Source organism: Nelumbo lutea, chromosome 2, assembly GCF_056320005.1.
Source record: "Nelumbo lutea isolate HS-2025 chromosome 2, American lotus-T2T, whole genome shotgun sequence".
In the NCBI taxonomy this organism is placed as follows: domain Eukaryota; kingdom Viridiplantae; phylum Streptophyta; class Magnoliopsida; order Proteales; family Nelumbonaceae; genus Nelumbo; species Nelumbo lutea.
The window spans coordinates 102,695,556-102,707,749 of NC_142685.1; the positions used below are offsets into that span (position 1 = coordinate 102,695,556).

Sequence of the window (12,194 nt, forward strand, 5' to 3'; positions counted from 1 at the left end):
GATGTTTTGAATGTCTATAGCTGTGCAGTGAGAATCAGAAATCTGCATTGGATGTATCGTACTTCTCGGCATTAAAATTGAGACTTGTAATTTTGGGCTTTAAAAACACAAATCTTAAAATTGATCTAAACACAATTTTAATTAACTTCTAAATATTCTTTAATAGAATTTTCAACCAATTTATTATGATTATTATTATTATTATTATTATTGTTATTGTTGTTGTTACCTTGATATAAAGATAATCAAGTTTCCTCATTCATCTCTACTCCTTCCAAACATTATTGATAGCTACCAATGATTCAGTAAAAAAAGATTTACTTTTAAGAATTCACACCCGACAAATAATCATCACTTTTTATTGGATTGTTCAATAGCTAGATCAGGCACATGCCTTAGGATGTCAGTGGGTCGATCGGGTTAAGTGATCAGTTTGCATTTGCCTGACCCTATTGGGTTTGAATCCGTTTTGTGGCTTAATAATCACAAAAAAGCAAATAAATAAATAAATATAGTTTTATATGTTAAATTCATCAAAAATCGGTTCTGCCCAAATTACTTGATGCAATACACAGTTTTCTAACGGAAATGCTTGAAGAATTTGATACATGATAAGGATAATTTGGGAAAGAAAAAAAGAAGAAAGGAAATTACTGCTTAGTGAGAAGTCATTTTTGGAAATGTGTTTGGTTAGGCGCTAGCATGGCTTCTCATGGATGGAGGCAGAGCAAGGTGCACGTTAGTCTATGAGAATCTGGATGATGTTATAGGATATGCCGAGGAAACCATATATTTTGCCTCCCCCTAATATGGAAGTTTGTGGAAAAAGCCAATGAGAGCCAAATATCTAGTAATGTTAGGAATTACTTGTGACTTGTAAATGATATCTGAAAGAGCCCCACATCCGATAATGTGTTTATCAGTTTATGTATCCATCAGATTTAGATTTTACAATCTGCATCTAATTAATAATGTGGTCAGATTTAAATTAGATTATTTTACAGAATCTGATTCCATTACAACTCTGGAGGTAATAGAAACTTGTTTGGCATGTATAAAAAATCACCGGATTATGATGTTTTTCTTGTATCAATCAATGGCCTAAATTGGGATAGAGAAGAGAGGATGGGCTATAAATAAGCCATTCACTTCCATCTCCCACTTAAGCCATTGTTTTCATCTCTCTCCCCTTTTCCTTTTTGTCATTCTTACTCTTCTCCTTCATCACCTCTCTTACCTAGTTTCTTTAGTTTCTCTGTCTGGAGAAGAAAAAGAAGAAACAGAAATGGGGAAGTATTTAGAGATGTTAAATGCAGGTGTGAGGATTGTTACAAGATTTCATTCAAACTGCCCCCAAACAGCCCGTAAGTACTATCATCCTCCATCTAATGCTGATGGCAACAACAACAACCATCTCCTCTATCACTCTCATAATGCTACTGTTCAAACAAATCAACAGCCATTGTCTCCATCCAGATGATGACTAAGGTACCAAGGCTGTGAGATTTCATACTTGATTCCCATTTTATATATGTTTATGGACACCCATTTTGTGAAATTGTTTCAGGGAGTTTTATTTCATTGCTCTTATTAATACAAGGTTTTCTGCTCCATACAGGATTACTTTTGGGTCAGTTCAAATTATCAACATTTTGGCTTTAGGAAATAAGAGGAGAAAAAGGGACTCTGTATTCAGAAAATAAATGCATCTTCCACACGTTCCTAACTGAAAAGATTGTTTCTTCCAAGGAATTGACATCTGCAGTTATCATGGTGGTACATGGGATGACAGTTGGTGACCGAACCTAACAAGAGGAAATTGAATACAATGTGATGTTCTGTAGTGTTGTCTGTAGGAGTTTTGAATTGATGAAAGACTGTAGTGTTGTTTGTTGTATTCAATTGAAAAGATTTTGAATCTACTCTTCTTTGAAGCCTTGTACCTTATAAGCAATTGGCATCCTGCTGTCACCAGGGGATGATAGTTAGTGATGGAACATAACAAGATCATGTTATGGTTTTAATTGAAAACGATTGAAAATTGAATACCAAAGGGAGTGTTCGGTAGTTTTGTTTGTATGGGATGTGGCATGTTTGAATCCATTGGGCCCCATTTTGGTGTGGTTAGAATTGCATAATTTAAACCACACCACACTTTATAAGCTGTTCTTTTGAAGACTTGTAACTTATACGTACGGAATTGGCTCTTCTGCTGTCACGACGGTGTTACATGGGAAAATTGGTGACTGAACCTATCAATATCATGTTAGGTTTTGAATTGGAAACGACTGGAAATCGAATACTTGAGGCAATGTTTGGTTTTAGGGAAAAGGAAAGGGGTAGGGAAACCTTTACAAAACTGTAATGTTATTTTTGGTTTGAAGGAAAAGGTAGAGAAAGAACGAAAAGGGAAGGGAAACTTATAGAAGGTTTGTAAAGGTTTTCCTACCTTTTTCTTCTTTTCCTTACTTTTTTTCCTTCAAACCAAACACAACATAAAGGTTTCTCTATTTCTTCCTTCATTTCCCTACTTTTCCTTTAAATTAAACACAGCCTAATGGTCAGAAATAGTGGGATGAGAAGGGATGAGATGAGAAAGGAAGAATTTATTTTCTCATCTTTTGGTCATGTGTTTGTTTGCTGAGACCTACTATCTTGCAGAATACACTTCTAGCATTTGGTTGATGAGATGAATGGATGAAAAAATATTGTAGAACTGGAACAAATCCATGGGGCTAGGAACAAATTTGGAATAAATCCATGGGAAAAACTCTAGATGTGGAGCAAATACATGTCTCTGGCCAGATCTAGAGTGCCGAAGTTAAACAAGAGATCTGAAGACGAAGACAATAACCTGTCCTTACCTTTGCCGGAGAAACACATATCATTGATAAATGAAACCACCAGAAACTTTACCTTCGCCGGAGAAGAAGAAGACAATAACTTGTCCTTGTTGTCTGAGATTTGAAGACAATAACCACCGAAAACAAAGACATAACTTGTCCTTCTTGTCCTTGTTGTCTTCGCCAGAGAAGACATTTTGGTGTGCATTTAAACCATGCCACACTTTATATGGAATTGGCATCTTCTGTCACCATGGTGGTACACTAGTACATTACAGGGTAAATGAACCTAAGAGCATAATGTTATGTTTTGAAGTGAAAATGAGTAGAAATTGAATACTTAAAGGTCAGTTTGGAAGGAATAGAAATGCATACAATATAATACAAAATACAATGTTTTGTACTTTACACATTTGTATTTGTACTTATTCTAAGCTGAGTCTAAGGTTTTGTTTGTTTGTGATAAAAATGCTGAACCGGAATATTTATGTATTTGGTTCGTATTTACAAGCGTTTGTTTAATACGTAAAGAAATAATGATTATGAGAGCACAAACATATTTTCTACACTTCTGTACTAAGAATTTTGTGTTTGGATACAATTTTGTGTTTAACTTTTTGATCAAAGTTAAGACATTGGAGCATAAGATAGTTAGAGCATTTAATGATGGGCCTATACTTTGCACAAATTTCAAAAAAACAAGATGAATGCTAAAACGGGTTAAAATATAAACCGTATTTACAATTATGAATTGAAAAATAAGTAAATATATAATATAAACCGTATTTACATTTGCGTTGTATCCAAACGCAGCCTCAAAAAGTATTTAGTAATGTAATTTTACATGGAATCATGCACAATAGTTCAATTGGTCACTCAACAACCCTCTATTTGACATGGTGCAGGTTCAAATTCGTGGGCCCACACATTCAAGTCTATATGGGTATATGGGTAGGTAACTTATCAAATCAAAGACTGAACACACCAGTGTCCGGATGGGCCCACACATGCATCCTACAACTATAGCCCACTAGCCCAACTAATTAGGTCTTGTTTCATAGCCTTATTTTCCGATTTTTATTGGGGAAGCGTCAAAAGAAGTCTAAAATCTTTTGTCCATTTTCTTCTTTGTCTCGTGACATTTTGTTTTTTCTCTTTTTGAGGAAAGATGAGATTTCTGCAAGATACTTGCAAACCTTTGATGTTACCTTTGCCTAATGATGAAATACGACCAGGCAAAAAAATCAGTGTCTAAGTTGATTTTTGTTTGATATATTTTGTAGATCATAACCACAATTTGAGGGATTCCCTTTGTATTTTCTTTTTAATCCCAAGAAGCCAGATAAAGGGTGTTGTTTCCCTACTACAATGAAATAGTTCGCAGTAATAAGACAGAAAGCATATTTCCTTTTCGTGGCTGCTTCTGTTTTCAAATCAATTAAGCTTTCGTTTTAATGTGAATCCTTTTCATCCATTCTGCTCTGTGTTATATCCGTTGTTAAATTATGAAACTTCAAATCATTTTAACCGATACATTGCCCCTACTTCTTGAACATCCAACTTGTCAGAGATCAATTCTTCTCATTGACAGTGTAGATAGGTAATTAAGCATTTTAATTACCTAAGCCTTGTCACAACTATATGGGGTTCATCAATTTTACCCAACTTCTTTTCAATCTGCCCCAGGGTCTTTTAGCCCCTTTCAACTTGAAATTAATGAAAATTTTCGAACAGGTGTCGTTTGCAAACTATTTGAATATACTTTTTTGCATTTTACCACATTTTGAGTTGGGTTCTCCTGCACATCCCAATTTGCACATTTTTCTCTACATCTTATCATAATGTGTTAGATCAGCATCACAATTAAATTCTTATGACTAGTTAGATCAGCATCACAATTAAATTGTATTGTTTCCTTACTTTTAAATATTAAAATATTAAAAAATTAGAAAATCCTCTTCTTCTTCAAGGGGTTTAACGCCATTTCCTTTTAAGAAGCCAAATCTATGTAAAAATTTTCAGCCCATGTTCTCTGTTTTTGCTGTGAGAAAGCTTTTTTACAAAGAGGAATGGTTGAAAGCGTTAAAAATGGAATGGGCAGAAGGAAATGCTTAGAGTCTACTCAAGACACAGCAACATGATTTAGACAAGTTTGGAAGCTTATCTTCTCCATCGTTTTAGAGAACAGTAAGCATTTTGAAAGATAGCCTTGGCCAAACTGGCCAAAAGTGGAAGAAGAAAATGCTTGTAAAAAATAAAAAACAAAGAAACAGAAGTTCTCCCAACATCCGTTAATCAGTTTGCGCGTGTAAGAGTTTAATAGTATGAGACTGACTTGGCACATTATAATAGGATGTGCAGAAAAATGTGCAAATTGGAATGTGCAGGAAATCCGGACTCTTTCATTTCTATCCTTATCCTCAGTTTTATCACATCCGTTCTTAAGGATTCATATTTCTGTCACTTTTTTTTGACATGTTTTTTAATTATCTAACGCTCTGCTCCATACAATATAGTCTTACAACCATCTTATAAAGTTTTCCTTTTAGTTGAAATGGTATTGGCTTATCAAATAACACTCTGAGATGCACCCCTTCATTATCCCTATCCTGCTCTAACTCTTCACACAACATCTTCCTCAATCTCTCTTCTGTTATGAAATTATTCAACCAAGGTAACATAAGAGGTAACATTATAACCATAAATATTTTATTTTATCACAACTGATTTATTTTAAAATATTAATCTTTCCAATGCATTTTTCCATAAACCTAATTTTGCTTTCACTTAATCCTTTACTAATTTCATCAATTAACACCAAATGCCATGGGACATCCTCTTGAATATAGATGAAATTAGTGGTTCCAATATTATTCCATTTAATTTACAGGTCATTTTTGGAAACATCATATTATGCATAAGTGGCAAGGCCCCTAGAGTGTTCTAACTTCTAAGTGTGGTAATTTGTTATTTTCATTATGTCATATAATTATTTTTCTCTAGAAACAAGAAAATACATTTAAACAGTCAGACATGAAAAGGCAACTGTGCCAAACCACATTCATGCAGAGGTATGGTGTCAAGAAAAATGAGACAATTATTAAGAAGGCACATGAATGTTATAAGTGCCACATTGAGTAAGTTTCATATGACATAAGATTGGGAACTTGATAGTGCACTATCACCAACTGATGGTGGCTCAATTAATAAGATTTTCGCTCTCGATTGCAGATTCCTAACAGCAAAAGAAAACTAGCTACTAACAGCCAATATTATTTCTTTTATCAGACCTCATAGATTGTGAGTTCACATCTCCACCCCATCAGGAGCTGTCTCACAACGCCTCAGATCACATCTCCGTCGTGTATTGTGAACATCTCACTGGTACTACCCAACTAACATATCAGCCCAACTACCACTTAGTTGGCACACCCCGACCCCATTAATATAGTGATTTATTGTATTCCAACCAAAACATGCGCTAATGACCTAGTTTCTCAGACAGTCACTCGATCTAACTCGCACAACTAGAAGAAACTCTCCATGGTAAGGTTAGTAGACCTAATATGCACCTTGCTCTGTCCTCTGTTCTTTCCCCTGAATCCCTTGATAAAGAATAAGGTAAAATACAAAAACCTCCCCTGAAGTTTCTAACAATAATAAAAGCCTCTCCTTTAATTTCATTTTAATAAAAACCACCCCTAAATTTAAAAAAAAAATCAACGAAAAACTCCTTTCTGTCACTGATTAAACAGAAAACGTATAAAATTACAGAACTATCCCTAATTAATCGTCGGGGAATGGGGTTCTTTTGTCGATGATACACTTCTAAACCCAGAAAGAGAAAGAAGAACAAGAGCCAATAAATATCAACAACCATAGTCCATTAAACAAGGAAAAAACTAGGAAATTAAAGAAAATTGACGCAATCTTTGTCTTCAAAAGAGAAATTGTAATCAATAAGCCAAGAAGCAACACCAAGCCAATACAGATGGGGCCTTTCACATTACAGACTAGTGGTGCAATTAAAGAGAGAAAGAGAGAGGAGTCAGGAATGACCCAGTCGATACTCAATAGTGTGTTTATAAAAAGAGCACCTTCGTTACTTTCAGGAAGACAGACAAATGGTAAGGGGCATTTTTTCAACATATCATCTAAAATGCAGCGTTGGTCGGACTCTTCCTCTTTGGCTTTTCAAAACCTCCCAAAGCAAAGCCTATGAGAATAGAGAGCATATGATATATAGCAGGTAGTACTTGGGGATTTTTATCCTTGTATTGAAATGAAAGAGCTTCAGAGTTCAGACACACTGACTGCTTCCGTTTACCAAAACAAAATTCTACCAGCGGCCGACGGACGGAGGGAGATAGAGAGAGCGGGGGAGAGAGAAAGAGATGAGATGATCGAACTCATTCACATTTGCCATAACCATAGCCGCAGCGGTTCATTGACACGATCCTGTTTGCTTTATATTGAAACACCTAGCGATCTGTTTTTTCTTAATCATTTGCGTGTCTTTTTTAAATTTTACCAATTCTTCGTATTCCGAGCAATGGCGCCGCTGCAATTGTTTACTGGTGTTATTTTCTTTTGCTCTGAAAAAGAACGGAAGCCAAATGTGGAAGCGTTGTCACTCAAATGAGGGCAATTTTTGGGATTTTAAAAAATTTTAAATGATGTCGTGCAGATTAGTCAGGGGTAATTTCATAAGTTTATTACGTTTGTGGTCTGGGTAAATGATGGAAGGGAGGTTTTTGTTTAATTTTTTAAAAAATTTAGGCGAGGTTTTTATTAAAATGAAACCAAAGGGGAGGTTTTTATGATAACCAGAAAATTCAGGGGAGTTTTTTGTATTTTACTCTAAGGAATATTATGTAATACAAAAATAAAATGAAAAAAAAAATCTGTTTAAAAAAAATACCTTGATAAAGAATTGAGTTTCAAGAAATAAAATTATGATACAAAGGTTAATCAAACACAAAGAACTCCTGTGGCAAAAATGTGTTTAATATGTTATAGTATTAAAATAATATGGGCTAAAAATTTTGACATATATTAGTTATAAATGTATGCATAATATATTAAGAATATTCATACTTACAGAAAATATTTATATTTTTGTAATATTTTGTATTATAAAAATTTTACAATAAAACATTCCCTTATATTTTTACCCCATATTCTTAAAGCACATATTGTGTTTTTAATGAAAAAAAAAAACCCACATTTGCTATATGTCTTAGTAATTTGGCATCTGATAATTTTTTGTCAAAATTAATAGATACACTTTTTAACATGTATACGATATAATATGCCAATTTAGTAAGCTATGATCTAAACTAATATGCTTGAGCTAAAAAAAACTAATAATAAATGCACACCCAAGAAGAGAAAGGTGTTTTCTTTTTTAATTTATGGGTTCACATGATATAAAAAAAAGGGAGAATGATGGTTCAGCCCAGGGTCAGAATTCATAGGCACAAAGTACATTTGGGGTAGGTGCTAGCTTGGAATTGATGCCAAGGCATTGGTGCATAGGGTGGGGGGTAATTGACCTTTTGAAATCTTGTAGATCTGCAGTGGAAATCAGAATTCTGCAATGGGCTTGTCCATATTTCTCTGATAAAACAATCCTCTTTTTCATGGTGAATATTAATTAAGACCATACTTTCCATGTTTTGAAAATTCTTAAACTTTTAGGTCTCGTTTGCTTTTCGGTAAGTTACTTAACCAGTATCTGAGTAAGTGCATTTATCCATGTTCTTTTATTTTTTAGGTAAGTAAAGGCAATGACCGTTTTATTCATAAAAGTCTATTATTAAAATGGACATTTTTGTCCTATTCAAGTGTTGGCAACTTCCCCCAGGTGTGAAATTTATTTACCCACCTAGGAGATGGGTATACTCAAGAAAATAAATTTTCCCTGATGCCTACATAAATCTGAAAGAAAAACATAAATTTCTTGGTCAATAGGAACCAAAATCTCATTGACCAACTTTTCCTCCTCTCAAAATTCAAAAAAAGAACGCCCCCTTATGGTTACTAGAAGAATATCTGACCAATGCATTAATCGGTGTTAAAAAAGATGCCCACATTACATTCAGTTTCTTAGTTGAATTGGTTGTTGGTTGGCTTAAATACGCCTATATTTAATTTTTTTATTTAAAATTAAATATAACCACCAAAAGTTATATGAGGAGTTTGATGTTGACAACTACACATTAGAATATAGAATAGACATGGGGTGACATGGCTTTTAACATCAATTAGTCAAGATAACCATTCCCTCCGTTCTAGGAGCAAAAAAGTAAACTCAAGGGTAGGGCCCATTTGGGAGAGATGAAATTGTGGTTGAGTTGCTCTCATCAACCTGTTTAAACTTTAAAGAAGTCACTAGAAGAAGCTCCAATGGAAAGCCTTTTCTATGACTGAATGATCGCAGATTTGGGTTTGGATTTTCTACAAAACATTGCTTCTAGGCTTCCCAAGTGTGCCTACTTTGCAATAAATCCAAAGCAGCAATAGAAAGGCCCTAAAGACAAAGCAGTAGGCCTTTCAGTTAGCCACTTCAGTCCCATTATCAAAACAAAAACAAAGGTTAAGGTCAACCTAACTCAGCCCAAGTTGTTGAGCCCCCAACCTAAATCCAACCTGATGGCTTTAGGTTGACCCAAATTTAGGAATGATTTTTGCTGAAACAGATTTATTCCTTAAGGCTCAGTTTGAAAGTACTAGAGTTAAAATTATGTATTTTGTATGTATTTATATTGTATATATTTGTATTTGCACTCCTTAATGCAAAATGTAAGGTTTTGCATTCTATGCATTTGTATTTATACTTTGGAAGAAGTGAATACAGCACAGTCATACAAAAAAATATAATACAATACCTTGTATTTTGTATTTTTAAACATGTATTTGCATTATACATATTTATATTTATACTTTTTCCAAATTGAGCCTAAGAGTCATGATTAGTGTCTGCCAATCCCACTATTTTGGGTTGGGTTTGGATTCACGCGGTCCAAAAAAACTAAATAAAGAGTCTCCCAACCAAATTAAAATTAACTAGTCAAATCTCATGTGGATCATATGAAAGTCCAACTTCTGACTGCATACAATTCCATTTCCATCTAGAAGGGAGAAAATCCATGGGAACCGGAAAAGAGGTACCTTGAGGATCATTTTTTATATTTTAATGAGAAAACACAAAACTTACTAAAAGGAATGTGTCCTGCTTCTAAGAGAAAAGTCTCAAGTCAGGTATACCCTTATACGAAATTAATGAAGTTTTGGGTTAGTTTGTAGTAATACAAGTGAAATTTACCTATTAGAGGTCATATACCTACATATCCTTCCTTATTTTGGCCACATAAAAAGTAAATTTTATCAAAACACATTGGCCACAAAGAGGAATGATATTAAAAGATTAATGAGAAAATTATCAAAAGAAACATAAATGTATTAATAATTATCTATTAGAGCGAGCTTGATAGCCATTGTTGATTTTCTTCATAAAATCTTACTCAATAGAATGTTTGTCTATGAAGATATTCCATCGTCCTTAGTTCAAGCTCGGCTAAGTGGGTTTGAGCTTGGGATGGGCTTCTATGAGAAAACCTGAGCCTAGCCCAAAAAAATGTTGGGCCCAGTATTGGGCTGGCGTCCAAGCTAACGGGCCTAAATTCATGTCAAATCCTGACTTAGAATGGGCTGGGCCCGAACAACCCATCAAGCTACATACCCCTTAACAGGTCTAATCCTAGGTAATTGGAACTAGGTAACCCATGACCACCGCAATTTAACATCCAGCACCACTAGTGACTCTAAAAGTTGCAACATACCCAATAAAATAATGAGATAGATCCTATGACAAAATTGGTTTTCCCTGTTCGTTATACTTAGGAATCCTCTAGTATGTGTTAAAATCCTTTTCACCCCCAAAATGAAACTCAACATTCAAAAAGTTTTAGCTTTAACAATAGATAATTCAATTCTTTCACCAAGAACTTAATAGTCATTATTGATATTCCTAACAAAATCCTACTCAACATAATCTTTATGTATGAAGATTTTCCACTATCCCCAAAAAGTTTGACTAAGTGGGTTGGGGCTCGGGTCGGGTGATTATGAGAAAGCTCAAGCCCGACCTGAAAAAGATGGGCCTAGTATATTGGGCCCGCATTCAAGCTAGCAGGCCTAAATTCATGTCCAAGCCCAGCCTAGAATGGGCCAAACCGGGCCATCCTGTCGGGTTCCAAACCCAATATCTGGTTTAATCCCAGGTAATCGGAACTGGGTAACCCACGACCACAGCAATTTAACCCCCACTAGCACTAGTGTCTCAAGAAGTCGCAACATATTAGATAAAATCCTAAAGTAAAGGCTAGGACAAAATTGGTTTTTTGTATTCATTGTACTAAAAAATCCTCTGATATGTTTTAAAATCCTTTCCTACGCTAAAATGGAACTCAGCATCCGAAAAATTTATATTCAACAATGGATACATCGGTTGTTTCACTAGGACCTTGATAGCCATTGTTGATGTTCTTGACACAATCCTGTTCAATAGAATCTATATCTATGAATATGTTCCACCGTCACCAACCCAAGGTCAGATAAGTGGGCTCGGTTTCGAGTTGAGCGCTTATAAGAAAGTTCGAGCCCAACCTAAAACAAAAGTAAGGCCCGGTATATGGGGTTTGCATCTGAGCTAGCGGGCCTAAATTCATGTTCAATCCCGGCATAGAATAGGCCAGGCCATTCCGTTGGGCTATCCGACCCATTAACGGGTCTAGTCACAGGTAATTGGAACTAGGTAACCCATGACCACCGCAATTTTAACCCCACCAGCACTAGTGTCTCTAAAAGTTGAAACATACCCAATAAAATATTGAGTTAATGTTATGACAAAATTTCTTTTTGCTGTCTGCTATACTTTGAAATCCTCTAGAATGTTGTAAAATCCTTTCTACACCTAGAATCAAACTCAACATTCAAAAAATTTTATCTTCAACAATAGATAATTCAATTCTTTGACGAAAACCTTGATAGTCATTATTGATGTTATTGATAAAATCCTACTCAACAAAATGTTTATCTACGAAGATGCTCCACCATCCCTAAACCAAGCTCGGCTAAGTGGGTTCAGGCTTGGACTATGCAATTCTAAGAAATCCTGAGCCCAACCTGAAAAAGATGGAGTTGGTATATTGGGTCCATGTCCAAGCTAGCGGGCCTAAATTCATGTCCAAGCCTAACTTAGAACTGGCTGGACCGGGTTGGCCCTTCAGGCTCTTGATCCAATAACTGGTTTAATCCCAAGTAATCAAAATCGGGTAAAACCCACGA

General features: G+C 35.1%; 1 long non-coding RNA gene across 1 annotated transcript; it reads left to right on the forward strand.

The window, feature by feature from the left end:
* Window positions 1-907: 907 nt before the first annotated feature.
* On the forward strand, window positions 908-1,934 carry LOC148872399 (uncharacterized). The gene is made up of 2 exons (XR_016106542.1): window positions 908-1,488; window positions 1,619-1,934. It is a non-coding gene; the product is annotated as an uncharacterized LOC148872399 (long non-coding RNA).
* The last annotated feature ends 10,260 nt before the right edge of the window (window positions 1,935-12,194 follow it).